Source organism: Piliocolobus tephrosceles, chromosome 11 (assembly GCF_002776525.5).
Source record: "Piliocolobus tephrosceles isolate RC106 chromosome 11, ASM277652v3, whole genome shotgun sequence".
NCBI lineage: Eukaryota > Metazoa > Chordata > Mammalia > Primates > Cercopithecidae > Piliocolobus > Piliocolobus tephrosceles.
In genome coordinates, this window is record NC_045444.1 from 100,000,048 (window position 1) to 100,015,886 (window position 15,839).

A 15,839-nucleotide genomic window follows, 5' to 3' on the forward strand; every position below is an offset into this window, starting at 1 on the left:
CCATTCTGGTCTTGAACTCCTGACCTCAGGTGATCAGCCCGCCTTGGCCTCCCAAAGTTCTGGGATTACAGGTGTGAGCCACCGCGTCCTGCCTGACTTCCTGTTTATTTTTGTTTGTCAGTTTAAATGTTGTATTTTTAGGGAGGCCTTTTCTGCCCACTCTATTTAAATTGTCATTTCCATTCAATTTCTGAAGCTAGTTGTATTTTTTTTTTACAGAACTCTTAAGTTTTTCCTTTATTTTTTGTTCATTTCATTATTATTGATTTCTCTTCATTGTACTCAAGCTTCATGAGGCAGAAATCATATATATGTATATTTTTTACTTTTGCTCCTTGAAGTCCATCAAATTCCTGGCATTTATAGGTGCTGAAGGAGTGAATGATTGAATTATGTGTCCTCGTTTCCTTCTTACTTTCATCTAATCAATCATCATATTGTCTAGGTTCAATATCTTCCATATTCTCACATTAGTCTATTTTTGTTAAAAACTTATGGGCACTGTCTTATTATATAAATCTCTGCTATTTCTTATTACTACTGCCATATTTTAGATCTACATTATTTATTAAATTGTAAGCTGATTTTTTCTCTTTTATCTTTCCCTTCCACAATTCTATTTCTACACAATAGATCTTCCTAATTTTCTAACTGTATGGCTTTTCTGGTTATAATTCTTCAACTCTTCTTCATTTGCTTCAAGAAAAAACCTAAATTTGTAATAAGTACACAACAGTCTGTTGACTCAACATTCTATTCCAACTACCTTCTCATTTCTTCCACTTTCTACTGCTTAATTTCATAATTGTTTTTGTATATATTTATACAAAACATAAAGTTTTGTAAACTGAGTTCTATTATCTTATTTTTCTTTTCACCAAATCTCTTATTCTTTCTTTCTCTCTGTGTATGCATATATGTGTATATATAGTTTTTATTTATTGGTTGATTTATGGAATATTTCATGCATACATGAAAATGTAAAGAATAATATGATGAACTTCATGTACCCATCAAGAATTAGTGACTTATAGCCAATCACACTTTATATATGTCCACCCAAGTATCTCAAAATACTGGATAATTTTGAAGCAAAATCAGATACTTTATTTCATCGATAAATACTTTAGAATGTATTTCTTTCTTTTTTTTGTTTTTTTTTTTTTTGAGAGGGAATCTCGCACTGTCGCCCAAGCTGGAGTGCAGTGGTTTAATCTCAGCTCACTGCAAGCTCTGCCTTTTGGGTTCATGCCATTCTCCTGCCTCAGCCTGTCTGTATTCTCAGCACTTTGAGAGGCCAAAGTGGAAGGATCCCTTGAGTCCAGGAGTTTGACACCAGCCTGAGCAATATAGCAAGAACCCATCTCTACAAAAATAATTTTTTGTTTTGAGACAGAGTTTCACTCTTGTTCCCTAGGCTAGTGTGCAATGGCCTGTTCTTGGCTCACTGTAACCTCCGCCTCCTGGGTTCAAATGATTCTCCTGCCTCAGCCTGCAGAGTAGGTGGGACTACAGGTACCTGCCACCATACCTGGCTAATTTTTTGTATTTCTAGTAGAGACGAGGTTTTACTGTGTTAGCCAGGATGGTCTCAATCTCCTGACCTCATGATCGGCCCACCTCGGCCTCCCAAAGTGCTGGGATTACAGGTGTGAGCCACTGCACCCAGACTGGAAAGCATTTCTAAAAGAGAACTTTTAGGGCATAATTACATAAATTACATATACATAGTAAACTACACAAATCTCAAGCAGCTTGATGTATTTTTACATATATATACAATCATATAAACACAACTTACTTCAGGATATATAATAGAATATTACACCATGCTACAATTTTTTTATGGTTCTTTCCAGATGGCATCCTCTAGGGGTAACCACTATTCTAACTTCAATGAACATAGGTTAATTTTGCCTTTATTAAGGCTTTATTAACCTTAGATGAATGTAATCTAATGGCATCTCTATGATTTCTTCCATTAACATAATATTGGATATTCCATTAACATAATATTTCTTCCATTAACATAATATTGCTGAGCTGTATCCATGTAGTGGGTGTTAGTAATTTATTCCTTTTTGGTGTTGAGTAGCATTCCATTATATACATATACCACAATTATGGTGAAAGGCATTTGTATTCTTTCCAATGTTTGGTTTTTATGAATAAAGCTGCTGTGCACATTCGTGTATGAGTCTTTTGGTGAATGTGTGCTCAACAAAGTGGGGACATGTTCAGGCATAGTATATATTACAAAACCATTTTCCAAAATGGTTGAACCAATTCACATGCCCACAAGCAACGGATCAGAGTTCTAGCTGGTTCACATCTTCGACAACATTATTAGTCCTCTCAATTTTAGCTATTTTACTGATTTGTGTTGATATCTCATTGTGTTTTGATTGAAACTTTTCTAATAAATTGAGCATGATTCATATGCTTTTCTGACATTACTTCCAGATTTTTACTAATTACAAATAATTCTCATTGTGTTTTGATTGAAACTTTTCTAATAAATTGTTTGAGCATGATTCATTTGCTTCTCTGACATTACTTCCAGATTTGTGCTAATTACAAATAATGTGGCATGCACATTCTTGCACATCTTTTTACTTGGTGCGGTTACCAAATATCCACCTGATCCTAGTGATTAATTTGCAGCTGTACCTACTACAGATCATAATTTCTATTCTTATCTTTAGCCTGGATTTTGTTATCTACATTTAACCCTAAGACTCTGTACTTTAGCTTACTGATTTCAGCAGATTTCTCTGTCTCTCAATCTGTATTTAGCAATGAACCTTTCCCTAATTCTGGCATCATCCATACCTTCAGCAAAATACAAAGCTTCATCTGCACTGCAGTCCTACCATGTCACCATCTTGGCATCAGAAACAATGGTGAATAATCCACAGAATATTATGAGAATGACTGGGTAAAAATAAAAGGACCAAGAAGGTTTTAATAGAGAAAGGCAAAATATCATCAGGGAAGAAAACAGCAGAGGCATGTAACAGAGTAGAAATCAGTTGGAGAAGTTTATAGTGCATATGTTGAACTCAACAGAAAGATGGTATGTTTGGTAGATGAAAGAAGAGACTAGTTGGTAAAATGTCTTGAAAATTGATCAGTTTCATTTTGATTTAATAGCAAATAGTAATTAGCCATGAAAGTTCTCAAATTCAGTTTCTTCAATGAACATATTTTACATGATAGTTTTTTCTTATTTCATAAAAGCATAATCAATTATTAAAATTTAAATGTAACTATGAATACATAGTATAGTAAAATATTTCCTTGCATAAAGCAAATTAATAATTTTTAGAATTAAATATTTTCTATTGCCCCTTTCTTAAAAATAGAAAAAGTCTTGATCCATATTTTCTCAGTGCCTAAGTAAAAATTAGGTGTGTGAATTAACTTTCTAGATTAATATTGGTAGATGCTCTGTACCTGCCCCTGTGAAATTTATGAAGATTAAGTCCATTCACTCATGGAACCTGTGTTAGTAAGAACATTTTAATATTTTCTCAGGCACTGTTTAATTTAATGATTTACTTTTTATAAAAGACAGTGCTAGTAGATATTATTGTCATTTTATATCTGATGAAGAAATTGCCGAAATTAACTTAGCCACTGAGGACAAGGCTTAGATGCACACCTGAGTCTACTGATTCAAAACCCATACCTCTGTCTAATGTGAGTTATCTGCTCTCTTTACTGCATGATCTCCACTCATGTGCATTGTAAAATACACCTAAGATACAATTGGGATTCTATCTAAGAGGCTTTCATTTTCTTTTTCCTACAGATTGCAGGGAATACTTGTTTTTTTCTCTGGAGAAAGTTTATAAATTGTCAGGTGCAACTGCCTCCGATTTTAGAATGTCATTTAAGTAATTTCCCTTCCATTAAAGCTAATAAGAACCTTCCCTACTTGTTTAATTTTGTGCTTTCTGGACTTCAATCCATTTATAATACTTTAGAAAGTACTAAATTTAACTATGATCCTTTATAGTGTGGCGTTACAATTTTTTTTTATAGTGTTATCTATTAAGAATTCTGAGACAGCAGGTTCAAATCTATGCCCATCAAATCTTTCTGGTTTTGTTTTTTCTGAGTGTGTGTGTGTGTGTGTGTGTGTGTGTTAGGAGGGGAGCAGGGAGGTGGGGTTCACAACCAGGATAGATACTATATATACTTTTTTTTGTTTTTGTTTTTGTTTTTGTTTTTTTTGAGGCAGAGCCGATATTCGGATCTCGGCTCACTGCAAGCTCCGCCTCTCGGGTGCACGCCGTTCTCCCTCCTCAGCCTCCGGAGTAGCTGGGACTACAGGCGCCCACCAGGCTCAGCTGATTTTTTTGGATTTTTAGTAGAGACGGAGTTTCACTGTGTTAGCCAGGATGGTCTCGAGCTCCTGACCTCGTGATTTGCCTGCCTCGGCCTCCCAAAGTGCTGAAATTACAGGCGTGAGCCACCGTGCTCGGCCAGATACTGTACTTTCAAAGAGAAAAAGCAAAAAAAAAAAAAAAAAAAAAAAAAAGAAAAAGAAAAACAGACAATCTTTTAAAAGGTCTCTATGAAAATTACATAAGTCATTTTGCAGAAATGATGAAAAAACTGGTTATTCATCTCAGAGACTTGTCTTCACACTAAAAATGAAGTAAGAGCCTGAACATTATCTACTGAATTTTTCTATTCCGAAAATTAAAGCCAGAAAAATACCAGATCACTGGAAGCCTCCTGGAAGCCTTTGTGCAGCTATCAGCTTGATTTCATGTTCTAAATTACTGAAACAGTGATTTGTAGTGACCGTTTCTAACCATTTCACTTACTTTTGGCTAAATTGACTTTGTTTTAGAGCAATGGTAACCTCTTTTACTGTACATTTAAATTCTGTATTAAGCATATCCCAATTCTTCTGTGCCTCTGTTGCCATCTTAGTTTTCAAGGTTGTGTTTTCTCTCCCTGTTTGCCTCTTCATGGCCTTTTAAATTTATTTTGAATGCTGTGTCTTCTGGATGCTGAGTTGGTTTTCTTACAAACCACAGTGACTAGCCAGTCACCCTCTTGCACTCATGAACAGCAATCTTTTGAGTTCCATATCTCACTAAACATCTTTCCAAGTGCTGTTTCAATCATATTCGTGTTATATTGCTTTCTATTATATAGGAGCTGTCCCCTCAGGGCATTTTCTGCCCATCTCCCCCACTATTTCCTTTTCACTCCAAACTGCCACTTTACATGTCTCTCATCATTAAATGTGTAGATTGATCTTACTTTCTTTCAGAATTTCTTGACTCAGCAAATTGAGTTTTGATCTTTAATTCAGCTTTTAATGACGGTAGTGATGGTGGTGTTCTGGTGATGTGTATGCAGGTGTATTTTATTCATAGCTTCTTCAGGTTTTAATTCTCTAAACAAAATCCCCTCTGCCTATTCATAATCCAGCCACTGTAATCCCCAGGGGCACAGAGAAAGCAGCCTTCAATTAGGGATTAGTCAGGCCAGTCATGGTTGGCTAAGGCTCCTGGCTCAGCCTCCTACGAGATCCTGCTGTCACTCTCCTACTGTTGTAATTGTGGCCACTTTTATTTAAATACCCCTGCCATTTTATTTCAAAGTTTATTGGCTGATTTTTTATTTTCCTTTTCCTTATATTAATAATATTTTAAAATATTTTACTATTACGTATTGAAGGAAATCAAAGTATTTCACTGCACAATATACTTCTTTGACAAATTTTGAGAAGGTTGTTAAGAGGACCTGCAAACAGAAGTAGCCCTGCAAAGCTGTCCATTTGCAGGGAGATTTGCATCTGTAGAGAAAATCGGGCTTGATGTAGCCAGGTTTTCTCTAAGGCCTTCCCTTTTCCTAAGGTAGGAAAGATTAACTGAAAGTCTAACACTTTTGAAAATCTGAAAGAAACACTTACCATCTATTCTCTCTGAGGGCTGCTTTGTGTGAGATTTCATCTGCATAATGGGACCGCCTTCACTGGCCAGACCTCCTCTTCTCCCCCTCCCATAACCTTTTTATCACCATAACCTGTTTTGCCATGATCCAAGCTTTCTTCTGTAACCTTGTTACAGGAAAAGGGTCCCAATCCAGACCCCAAGAGAGAGTTGTTGGATCTTGCACAAGAGAGAATTCAGCACAAGTCATCAGTGCAAAGCAAAAGCAAGTTTATTAAGAAAATAAAGTGGTGAAAGTACAGATTCTCCATAGACTGAGTAGGGCGTTCCCAAAACTAAGAGGAAGAACGCATCTACCCTAGGTACAATGCTTGTATATATATATATATAGGATTAAAAAAGATCATGGGGAGATGTGCTCTACTACAAGGTTTTGTGAAAAATAATTAATTTTCTTAATTACTATATTTTGCAAAAATCATTATTATATTTAAAGTAAAATTAGGAATGCCTTTGTTCTCAAGATATCTGGATATGTGGACACTCCCAAGTCTGGGTCTATTTGGTAAACATTATCAATCTCTTCCCTTAACCATAAACATCTAGAGGCTAGGAACACCTTTCTTCCTGGGAGTGCAGCCCAGCAAGTCCCAGCCTCATTGTCCTAGCCCTCACTCAAGATGGAGTCGCTCTGGTTCGAATGTCTCTGACCACCTCATGATGATAGATAGACTTCTGTACCCCACTGGGGGTTGGGGGTAGTCACTCTGTGGTTCTCCCTTATGTGTTCTCCCTCCCACCTTAATAAATTTCTGTGCCATTTCTCCCATTAATTTCCTTTTGTAACTTGATTTTTCAGTGAACCTTCAGAGGGCAAAGGGGAAGTTTTCCCTTGGTTCCTATAGTATGTTTTTGGTTAAGATAAAAGTCAAAAACATTGATTAAGATGACAGTCCATTGGTAAGCATGTATTAATATCATGTTTTTTTCTATGTGATTTTATATTTAGGAACCTGGATGAATACCATACTATTTGAAAAATAAATTTAATGGTTACCAAATTGAAGAATAAAGAAGGTTAAATATTGATAAGCTATATTAGATACACTGTAGGGGATTTCAAACCATTTTAATGGCTTTGTTTGCTTTAAATGGAGGGTTTAGTTAATAATACTTTGAATCATGCCTTCTATTTTATTTACTTCACAGATAGCTACACCATTAACTGCTCTATTTTTAGGAGATTTGCTATGTAGACTAGTAATAAAATGTCCAGGGTAAATGACGTTTTCCACTAGGAAACACATTTTTGTCCACTTATACATATCACATTATTATATTGGCTAATAATAGGTGATAACATATGAATAATATAGATGATAAACACTAGGTTTCATTTTGGAGATGTAAAGATATCTTTTGTTTCATATTGTTTTACAATTGAAACCACAGATTTATTTACTTAAAAAAAAATTAATAGCCATTTTCCCTATGGTGTTTCACAGAAAGTTACCCATTTGTAACACTGCTTTCAGAGTGTTCTCCACAATCAATATTTTGTATGGGTGGAACTATGAAAACCAAAAATCAATAGTTGATTATAATAATAATGACATTAGTAATAAAAGTTGCAATGCTTTATATTACAGTGACTTTTTTATTGATCTCAAAACTGCTTGTGTGTGTAATTATAATATTGGCCCATCATTCATATTAAATACCTATAGCAAAAATAGAATGAGGGCTTGAGGTCTTTCGCGAATATTTCCATATGAAATGTTATGTCTCTAATCTTTAGTTTAGATATGGATATTTACCTTTAATTTTTTTGAATTACCAAACATGTACTAAAACTAACAGGTGTTCAAACAATATTCAGAGGGGAAATGTCACTATTAATATGTTTTACACATAAAATATAAATATCTACAAGTTTAAGTGCCCTAGGAGAAGTTATTGTAATTTTTCTTTTTCTCTCTCAGAATTATATCTTCTTTAAATTACTGATTTCCAAATATTTCTCTTGAGCCAAGACACCACCTCTGAATTCCACCTGCCTACTTTGTGTCATCACTTAGATATCTAATAGACATTGTAAAGTTAATATGTGAAGATATAACCTTCTGGACCTGTTTCTTTTTTGCCTCAGTAAATGACAGCTCTGTTTTCCCAATAAACTTGGTTCAAAAATCATAAAATCAACCACCAATTGATCACAACCTGTTACAGATTATTTCATTCCTTCTTTGTGCTCACTGCTCCACTTGACTAGCCTTGAAAAATAAAAATTTACATATATATATAATGTATATATATATATATATATATAATTATATAAATATATATATATATGTATATATGATGCAGTTTCACTCTTGTTTCCCAGGCTGGATGGAGTGCCAAGGCCCTGTCTCAGCTCACTGCAACCTCTGCCTCCTGGGTTCAAGTGATTCTCCTGCTTCAGCCTCCCGAGTAGCTGGGATTACAGGCACCTGCCACCATGCCTGGCAAAGTTTTGTATTTTTAGTAGAGAAGTGTTGGTCAGGCTGGTCTCGAACTCCTGATTTCAGGCAATCTGCTCACCTTGGCCTCCCAAAGTGTTGGGATTACAGTTGTTAATCACCACGCCCTGCCTGAATAATTTTTTAAAATGATGGAATCATTATTGGATTTTCTTTTTCTCGAATACCAAATATTCTAATATTTAGGAAAACCTATTGGGTTTCTTGAGAGTATATGCAGTATCTGACCACTTCTCACCATCTTCATTTTTAACCACTTATACTCCAAGCTACTATTATGTATCACCTAGATTATTACAGTGATCTCCAAACTGGTCTACCTGCTTATCCCTGTGTTCCCCTTCACCCCCAGCCAAATCTAATCTCGATACAATAGCCAGAGTAATTATATTAAAATAAAAGGAGATAATTTTACTCCTTGGCTCACAAAACTCATTGGCTCTTTATTTAACTTAAAATAAAAGCTGAAGTTCTTTTAATTACCAACAAGACCTTACATGATTTGGTGCCCTGTTACTCTCTGACCTTATCTCCTTAATGCTCTGCCTTCTTGCTCACTCTACCCCTTACTCGTTTCCTTGACTTGATTTTAATAGATTAGGCAATTCCATTCTCAGGGCCTTTGCACTTGCCATTCCTGCCACCTGGAATTATCTTCCCTCAAATATCTATAAGCAATTTTTCCTCACCTGCTTAAGTTCTTATTCATATGATAGTTTCTCAATAAGCTCTTTCCTATCTAAATATTGTAAACATCTCTGACACCTCCTATTTACATTTTCTGCTTTTTTCTCCTTAGCACATATTTTTACTTAGGTTTATTGTTCTCTGCCTCTTCTCTAGAATGCATTTTTTTTTTCCGTGAAGCCAGAACATTTTTCTTTTTATTTTCATTACTTTACCTCCAGTTCTTGATGCATAATAGATGCTAAGCAGTATCTTGTGAATGCATGGATGGTTCTTCCTATTCCTCTCCCTATAGGAATAAAAATTTGGAAGTAGGCGAGAGAAGATTGCTTAGTGAATATAAACTAAGAATGGAAGTACTTATCTCAAAGGATTCAAATAGAAACTGATGTTATGATGAATCAGCCCTTTCAATCTCTTTGTCACACAGTGTGGTCAGGGGGCAAGAGCTCCTCTAGGTTTGGGAACAGGATAGCCATCCACTCTAAAATCCCATCCTCCTGTTGTATTGGGAGAACATTTTGAATTGAGGGGATGGTAAAATACTGTTTTCCAAACAGCTTACTCATTGAAACATTGTTGGCTGGGATGTGCTTATGTAAGGGAGAGTAGAACATTCTGGAATTATATGAAACTAAGTCTGTTTTGCTAAAACAAAATGAAAGTTCTCAGTATTCACTAGGATTTTTAACTCCCTGCAAATGATTGATTAAGCTTTTCAACAACTGATTTTTATAACAAATTTCATTTAAAGGGATACAAACGGCATAATAAGATACATGATATATCTTTTTATTTTCCTATATTACTCTGTGTCTCTTGGTGCTACCCAGAAGACAATCATTGAGGGTAATCAACAAGCTTCTGTCACTCTGAGATAGAAAGAGTGGATGCAATTTACTTTAAATTCTTTTTACATCAATCCTTGATTCCTGGCTCATTGCAGATACCTGGCCCTTTTGGCTATCAGTCGTTCAGAGGCATCAGAGAATAAATAACCATCACAACAGCTCCTGTTATTGTCCTGGGATAGTGGATGCCCCTTTCTTGAAAACTGAGTATTCCATCTGTTGATAAGGTTGACCACAAATGTTAGGAATAGTCTCACATAGGTCATTATAATATTTATGTCTTAAGTGTGATTATTCTTCTTTTAGTTTATCTGTGAAACTCTTATGCTTTTATAAGATATTAATGGGCATTAGTATAATCTTAATATTAAGATTGGTTAATACTGCACTGTTGGTATGTAATTTCTGCTTTAAGCAAAGATGACTTATGATTTAAATATTGCTTAAAAACATCAATGCAGGACTTCCTGGAAATTCCATAACATTTTACCCAATGATGGGGTAGAGGTTAAAAGGAGGAATCAATGTTTCCTTATATTTTTCTCACTGCTGAGGACTATCTTAAGTGCTTTACATACATTTACATTAATTCTTAAAACAATCTCTCAAAACTGTTATTATTTTGAACCACTTTATTGATAACTAATCTGAGAGTCTCAGAGTGGTTAAGTTGATTTACCCAAGGTCAAGTTGAGAGACTGTTAATCTGCAAATAGTTACTGAACATATACTATGAGTACAGTTATTCTAGATGATACAGATAATAAACAGAGTTGCAATCCTCATGTCTTGCCAGATGATAAAAACCCACCTATAGGAGTATCAAAATTGTTATTATGAGTTAATAGTATATTTGTATTCTTGAGATTTTGCTCATCAGAGATGTCATTTAAAACAAACTTTAGGCTGGGCATGGTGGCTCATGCCTGTAATCCCAGCACTTTGGGAGACCAAGGTGGGCAGATCACTTGAGGCCAGGAGTTCGAGACCAGCCTGGCCAACATGGTGAGACCCTGTCTCTACTAAAAATGCAAAAATTAGCTGGGCGCTGTGGCATGCACCTGTAATCCCAGCTACTCGGTAGGCTGAGGCAGGAAAATTGCTTGAACCTGGGAGGGGGAGGTTGCAGTGAGCTGAGATCATGCAACTGCACTCCAGCCTGGGTGACAGAGACTATCTAGAAAAACAAATGAACAAACAAAAACAATAAAAAAAAAAAACAAACAAACTTTATTTTGCAAGTGTAGACATGACAATGTATTAAATTAACCTGATAACTTTGGCCAAATGGTTCATTGTATTGTGTTATTTAATGTTAGGTAATATTCGTTTGTTTTGTGTAAATAACTGCAATTACACATTGAATGAGAATGCAGGACCAGACTATAGCTGTAGCTAATAGCATATATATATTATGTTATATGGTTTACAAAATGATTGTTACTTTTTGCAGTATCACAATAATCCTATGAAATTCGTTCATTTTGGGGGTAGAGAGCAAAGGGAGGGATGACATTAGGTCAAACACCTGACTTGTATGCAGGGCTTAAAACCTAGATGATGGGTTGATGGGTACAGCAAACCACCATGGCACATGTATATCTGCATAGCAAATCTGCACGTTCTGCACATGTATCCCAGAACTTAAAGTATAATAATAATAGTAAAAGAAATTAGTCCATTTTACCGATTAGGAAACTGGAGATCAAATTGGTTAACAAATGCTCAAAGCTATGTACTATTAAGTGGAAGAGGAGGATTCAAACCCAAGTCCTCTGTGCCATTTTTCTAGCTCTTTTCAAGACAACAATGGAAGATGTGAACTCACTTTCTGGTTTTCTATGATTGAAAAGAAACATACTTCCACAAATTGTTCTAATTTTACTGCATAATTGAGCAAATTATACTATAAATTAATGTGTTGGCACAGTTAACTATTTCTTATTTACTTTTCTTTCCCTAAGGAGTCTACTACTCTGCAGGAGGCCTTTTAAACAGAAACATCCCATTAACTTTCTTAACACAGAGGTGGGAAAACGAACAACAACAAGCATAGCTACAATCGCTGTTATTAGGCACCCTGAAAAGATGTAACCCTGAGCATTGGATAGCAGTAAATCATAGAAAGGGGGTGTCAGGATGGGGAAGCTAGAAAGTCTAGCTTACTTTTTCTCAAAATATGATCTGCTTTAGAATCCTGAGGGAGTTGATTAAACATGCAGATTCCTGGTCTCTGGCCCAGACTACTGAATCTCAATCTAATAGCAGAGTTCCTAATGGACTTGTTTTCATAAAGATTCCTCGGTGATGGTTTTTGGTTTTGTTTTTCACTCTTGTACGTTAAATATTACGACTCTGAGAATCTAGTTCCTTCTAAGTCATATGCTTCAGTTAAGGTACTTTGTCTGCATATGGTACTCTGCCTAATTTAAACAAACAGGAATTTACTGAGAGCACCCAAAAGTTACTGAGACAAGAAGCAGTACTGGGAATGGGAAGGAATGGAGTTACCTAGGGGTCTAGGAAGCAAGAAACACAACATGAAAAATCTGTTCAGGCTATTGTAGCTCTGTCTGGATGGACACTAACCAATTTTAGCATCTTTGCTTACATCTAGTAGCACAGGTCATGTGTTGGCCCCATGTGTAATGGGTAGGTGGGACCCTGCAGATGAAACTGGATTTGTAAGGGAAATGATAACTCCAGTAAAGAAAGGGAAAGAAGGAGGTGGCAGCCATCTCCTCCTCGGCATGGCCGCCCTCAGACCCCTTGTGAAGCCCAAGATCGTCAAAAAAAGAACCAAGAAGTTTATCCGGCACCCGTCAGACCGATATGTCAAAATTAAGCTAACTGGCGGAAACCCAGAGGCATTGACAACAGGGTTCGTAGAAGATTCAAGGGCCAGATCTTGATGCCCAACATTGGTTATGGAAGCAACAAAAAAACAAAGCACATGCTGCCCAGTGGATTCCGGAAGTTCCTGGTCCACAACGTCAAGGAGCTGGAAGTGCTGCTGATGTGCAACAAATCTTACTGTGCCGAGATTGCTCACAATGTTTCCTCCAAGAACCGCAAAGCCATCGTGGAAAGAGCTGCCCAGCTGGCCATCAGAGTCACCAACCCCAATGCCAGGCTGCGCAGTGAAGAAAATGAGTAGACAGCTCGTGTGCACATTTTCTGTTGAAATAAATGTAAAAACTGCCATCTGGCATTTTCCTTCAAAAAAAAGAAAGGGAAAGAAGGGAAATTAATATCGAGTAATTCAAACATAGCTGCCCTTTCTACAGTACAAAAGAATCTAGTTTCACTATTGATTAAAGCCTAATACTGCTATTCCTAAGTAACCTCCTAATAAGACCTAGTCTGGAAGGGCCCTTCACTCATAAAAACAATGAAGCATTTAAATACTGATGATGGGCCTGGCACCATAGCTCATGTCTGCAATCTCAGCACTTTGGGAGGCCAAAGTGGAAGGATCCCTTGAGGTCAGAAGTTTGACACCAGCCTGAGCAATATAGCGAGACCCCATCTCTACAAATTTTTTTTTTTTTTATTTTTTTTATTTTTTTGAGACAGGGTATCACTCTTGTTCCCTAGGCTAGCGTGCAATGGCCCAGTCTCGGCTCACTGCAACCTCCATCTCCCAGGTTCAAGTAATTCTCCTGCCTCAGCCTTCCGAGTAGCTGGGATTACAGGCGGCTGCCACCACTCCTGGCTAGTTTTTGTGTTTTTAGTAGAGGTGAGGTTTCACCATGTTGGTCAGGCTGTTCTTGAACTCCTGACCTCAGGTAATCTGCCCACCTCGGCCTCCAAAATGCTGGGATTATAGATGTGAGCCACAGTGCCTGGCCAAAAATAATTTTTTTTTTTTTTTTTTAAATATGAGCAAGGCACGGTGACACATGCCTGTAGTCCTAGCTACTGGGGAGGCTGAGGCAGAAGGATCCCATGGGCCTAGGAGTTTGAGGCTGCGGTGAGCCATGATCAGGCCACTGCACTCTAGTTGGGATGACAGAGCAAGATCCTCTCTCAAAAAAATAAAATAAATAAGTAAATGCCTCTTATGAACCCTACTGACATCAAGTAGGAATGAGTACTAGAGCTTTAAGAGGCCTCAGCTCAGTCTATCCAGCCCTTTGGTGGTGCTGTGTGTCTACAGAACTTCCCTTTGTACACAGCTAGTTTTTCCCCTACACTCACCTCAAAAGGGCTTGTCAAGATCGAGGTTGTAGCCCCTTAGTTATTGAATTGTTTAATTAAATAGATAGCTTACTTTTTCTCAAAATATGATCTGGCCCAACCTACTGAATGTCAATCTAACACCAGAGTTCTTAATGGGCCTGTTCTCATAAAGTTTCCTGGGTGATGGTTTTTGTTTTTGTTTTTCATTCTTGTACGATAAATATTAGGACTCTGAGAATTGTTTAATTCAATAACTTGTTTTGTGAAAACATAGCAGAGATAAGTAACTTTTTCTATGTATTAGAACCCACTTTAGATAGTTAGCTGATTAACATTTATCATATAACTATAGTGTCCATACCATTAGGTTTCCATTGTCTGCTTTCGGCCTTAACATTTCCTCAACCGAGAACATTCCTCCAAATCATATTTCTGGCTCCTTCTCAGCATTTGTATTTCACCTTAAATGGCATTTTCTCAAAGGGAAATCTTTATAAACTTCCTCACAAGGTCCCTGCCTTCTACTCTACCCTCACTGCCTGATCACTCCCTACTCTGTTACCATATTTTTCCTTCATAGCAGTCATTATCTGATTAATACGCATTTTTACTTGTTGAAGATGTCTCTTTATTCTGCCTCCCAACACACAAACAGTCCCCCCAAACTGTAAAGTATCTGCTTTCCTCAACAGGTTATGAATAAGATTGCCATTTATTTAAAGTAGGACTTGAATGGATATTTGTTACTTAAATCCACAGCTATCATGATGCCAGTCTCTTTAACAGGGACACAGAAGGCCCTTCCTTTCCATTCTATCTTTAAACACATTATCATTTATCCTATGCATTAAACAGAATCGTGTTTATAGTTTGCTGAATATGCTATGCTCTTTCATTTTTCATGAGGATTTTTGCTTTTCTTTTTCTTGCATCCACAGAATTAAATTTTTTTTTTTTTTTTTTTTTTTTTTTTTTTAAAAGGGAAAAGTCACGAGGTGGATTAGGTTGCTAGACCTTAAAACACTCCATGATTTCTTTGTCTTAGTCATTTCCTTTTTTTATTGCTAAATTTTCTCTCCAGATTCCCTGCTTTTCTTTTAGTGAGAGTTTAACTGTACCTTATACAAATCAGTAATTATTCCCTTAATAACTAGTTCTACTACAGGGTTAGATAGTTGATTCATTCATTAACAAAGTTAAACATTTTATTTTAAAACAAGCTTTATTTTGTAAATATAACCATTTAGCAATAACTTCAATTTAGTTTTAAGCCATAAATGCAAAAATTACTACAACAGTAAAGCAACATGTAAGTCAGTCTCAAGAGTGTTTAAATTTTATGCAATGATTGGACAGGCACGGTGGCTCACACCTGTAATCCAAGCACGTTGGGAATCCAAGGCAGGCAGATCATGAGGTCAGGAGATCAAGACCATCCTTGCTAACACAGTGAAACCCCATCTCTACTAAAAATACAAAAAATTACCCGGGCATGGCGGTGGGCACCTGTAGTCCCAGCTACTTGGGAGGCTGAGGTAGGAGAATGATGTGAACCCAGGGGATGGAGCTTGCAGTGAGCCCAGATTGCACCACTGCACTCCAGCCTGGGAGATAGAGCAAGACTCCATCTCAAAATAAATAAATAAATAAATAAATAAATAAATAAATAAATAAATAAA

General features: G+C 36.6%; 1 protein-coding gene and 1 pseudogene across 4 annotated transcripts in view; both read left to right on the plus strand.

Moving 5' to 3' along the window:
* Positions 1-15,839, plus strand: part of SPAG16 (sperm associated antigen 16) — a 1,175,325-nt gene that overhangs the window by 327,434 nt on the left and 832,052 nt on the right. The window lies entirely within an intron of this gene.
* On the plus strand, positions 12,729-13,189 carry LOC111548125 (annotated as a pseudogene). The gene has a single exon (XR_002733320.2). The product of XR_002733320.2 is annotated as a 60S ribosomal protein L32 pseudogene (transcript).